General features: G+C 39.2%; 1 pseudogene; it reads left to right on the top strand.

The window, feature by feature from the left end:
• The first annotated feature begins 1,753 nt into the window (after positions 1-1,753).
• On the top strand, positions 1,754-2,631 carry LOC140518639 (heterogeneous nuclear ribonucleoprotein D-like pseudogene; annotated as a pseudogene).
• Positions 2,632-3,662: the final 1,031 nt, after the last annotated feature.

Consider the following 3,662-nt stretch of genomic DNA (forward strand, 5'->3'; position numbering starts at 1 on the left):
TTGCACAGTATTCTGCACACAGTAAGTACTTAATAAATGAATAAGTGAACCTTGCTTTTGAATAGAAACTTTCCACCATCTGTCTAAGAAGGCTATTTTTGCTTGTTAGTACAGAAGAGGTTAATGGAAAGAAGAAATGAAATGCTAATGTTCCTTCATCCGGCCTTTCACCTCTCTAAAGTGTTTCTTGAATTTTTCCTCCTTGGTGCAATTTTGGTTTGGGCTCAGCCTTCTTACTCATGTATTTCTTACCCAGACATCATGGTTAGGTACATCATTAATCAATGGCAATATTACTCTGGATAAAAGCTCCACATTCAGAATGACAGCTGAGTTAGTACTTGTGGAATGTGGCAGCCTCTTGCCAAGTTCCTACAGCTAAAAGGTTTAAACCAAATTTATTCGTTGGTCTCCTCCCTAGCCTCTCCTCTTCCTTCCCCACCTCTGTCCAAATCTGCACTTCACCAAATCTACAATGCTATAAGACTCCAGCCATTGGTCTGCTGGTATTGGGTCTGGCTGAGTTACCAAAAGCATGGAAAAACCAGTGGGATTAGCAGCCCTTGGGGCCTTGTCAAGTCCCACCAGTATCTCTTGAACTATAAGTCACTGACCAACCCAGCAGTGATCTGAATCTGTTGCTGGTCTTTATGAATTTATGGCCCAGATTTAAGGCCTAGAGGCTATAACCCCCAAGACCACAGAAATCACTGTTATGATTGGATTGACATCCAAACAGGCTAAACAGAAAGGCTGGAGAATAGTTTGATTGGAACATTGAATTCCATTCCCCCCCTCAGAAGTGACTGAAGCCCAATTAGTATTGGAGTTTCAAACACATCTTGTCATCATTACTCCTCAGAATAAGTTAAACATAATAATCCATCCAAAGAAGTTAGCCCATTTGATATAGTATAGATCAAGAATATTTGTGGCCCTTCCTTTCCTTTCATAACTGATAAATATAGCTTTATGTGGTTTTAACTCTGTAAGGCCCAATTACTTCAGCAATATGCCAAGTGTTGGTGTCAAGTTGGGGGAAACAGGAAATTAGCTTCTTGTGTCCTTTTAGGTCAGAGCATAGAAAAGGTAGTATAGCATTTGTTCTTGCTCTGAACTTTGGGCTGTGATGTAGGCATCCCCAGAATTAAAGTGGAGTTCTTTCCCAAGGAAGGAGAATCATAGGACTTTATCTGCCATTATTAGCCTCCCATATTGACCTCAGTAGATGAGAATGGACTTTATTCCTTCAGTCAATCTATGCTCTAGCCTTTAGGCCTAAATAACCTAATGGGGGCACCAAATCTAGACATGGAAGGGACATCATAAACTAACTGGTCCAACTCCTTCCTCCCCCTTCCCTCCCTTTTTCTTAAGACTGGGTATGCCTATATCATGCAGGCTGGAAATGCAATAAATATTCATGATTCCACTACTGACCTGCTCTGTTTCCAAACTTAATCAGTTTCCTTCTCTTTAGGTAGCCTGGTTTTCCTCTTTCCCCCTGCCCCTTTCCTCATCCCTTCTGACCCTGTGCCACTCTCAAGCTCCTGGAGGCTCACCATATTGGTGCCAGATTTAATGGATACTCAAATGGGTTTTAGCCCACTGAAACTCAGAACCTCCGGCTTAAGTCATTCCTGGCATAAACCATCTCATTTTTTAGATGTGGAAAATGAGATGCTTATTCTGCCACCACTTTAAATCTAGTTCCATGCAACACAATTTCATCTATAGTCCTACTGCCATTGAGGACATAAACAAGTAGAATGGAGTTTTTTGACAGACCTAAAATCAGTAGTATCAAGAATCACCAGGATGATGGTAAGATGCTTATTACAGGGCTAAGTTGGGATACAAATAAAAAAGAACCAATTAATTACATAGAATTTTTTAAAAGAAGTTGTATGCTGCACAATTGAAACAGATATAGTCATTGGAAGACGAAGGGGATTTGGATTTATGCTTTCTTAAGATTGTGTTAAGGTCCTGGAACTTAAAGACTACAGACTAGATGGCAAGTTGATAGACTCCCCCAAGTCTAAAATTTTAAAGGAAAAGATCCTCCCTAAAGTATTTTTTGGGTAAACTGAGTCCAGATACATCTGAAGAACCAATCAGAGAATACTTGGGGACATTTGGAGGGATTCAGCCTATTTAACTTCCTATAGACACAAAAACAAATGAAAGAAGAGGATTCTGTATCATCACATATACAAATGAAGAACTAGTAAGGAAATTATTAGAAAACATATACCATAAAAGTGATTTTGAGATATGTAGAATCAAAGTTGCACATGCCAAAGCAGTATGCAGGCAACCGATAAGAGGAAGAGCACAGCTGTTGGATGAGGGGGTACTTTTAGGGGTTGTGGTCAAAGTCAGGGACAAAAGTGGAACCAAGGATTTAATAACTATTATGATGGAGGATATGGAAATTACAGTAGTTTCTCTGCTGGTTATCAAAACTATAGACTATATGGTAGATATGACTGTATTGAGTGTAGCTATGGGAACTATGGATATGAACAGGGATATACAGATTACAGTGGTCAAGAAAGCACATATGCCTAAGCATCCCAAGGAGGTAGTAATCCCCCAAACAATCAGCTATATCAAGGGGAAACTTGAAGAAAAAAGGTGCAGATACTATAGGCACCAATTTTGCAGGATGATGCCTGGAGATGGAGAGCAGTTTTCTGTTGACCTGAGATTTCTATATTGTAAGAGACTTTTAGAATCCAAGACACAACCATATGCTATGGCATATAGCAGCCAATTAACTTTTCTTGATTTTACTTTGTCCTTTGCCATCTGTGTTATAACAAATGTGGATTGGTGTTTATACAAATCTTATTTGTATAATTTCATGTTAGATGATTCCTAAAAAGTAAATCACTTAGTATTGCTTGAAAAAGAGAGAGACAGAAAGGTTAAGTGATTTGACCCAGGTCAAACAGGTAGGGAGTAGCAGAGCTGGGATTGTGAGCCTACATTCTCCATCTCCAAATCCGGCTGTCTTTCCCCTGCACCATGCTGAGGAAAAGTACAGGACAGAGTTTAAGAGAATCTAAGTTTCAAAGACATCTGTGCTAAACTCAATGCAGATTAAAATGTCTCCCGGGAATATAAGAGCAGTTCACTTAATTTAGGTCAACCCAGCCTGGAGTTGATTGTTTTAGAGAGAGTTAAATGGGATTGTTCATGGATCCCATCTCCCCACCTTCTTTCTCATCCCATATTTTGGCATTTCAGTGGTGACTTTTTTTAAATTAAATTTTATTTCAACCAATGAAAATTTGCCTTCTCTCCCTCCCACCATGAAAAAGAAAGACCATCCCCAATCCCCACCCCAACCCCTGTAACAAACAATATACTTAATTTTAAAAAAATCCAGATTGTTCTAATGAATTCCTTGTACATTTACACAGTTCTCTTCAGACAACTCCTGTTTTTCTTTCTCATTGGTATTATCTTCACAGTTTTGTTCTTGAGTTTTCTACCTCTCCTAGGCTGATAATAGCTAGCATTTATATAGTGCTTCAAGGCTTGCGAAGCATTTTGCAAATATTATAGGATTTGATTGTCACAGCAAGCCTGGGAGGTGGATGCTATTTTTAACCCCATTTTACCATTGAAGAAACTGTGGCAGACAGAGGTTA

Source organism: Notamacropus eugenii, chromosome 1 (assembly GCF_028372415.1).
Source record: "Notamacropus eugenii isolate mMacEug1 chromosome 1, mMacEug1.pri_v2, whole genome shotgun sequence".
In the NCBI taxonomy this organism is placed as follows: domain Eukaryota; kingdom Metazoa; phylum Chordata; class Mammalia; order Diprotodontia; family Macropodidae; genus Notamacropus; species Notamacropus eugenii.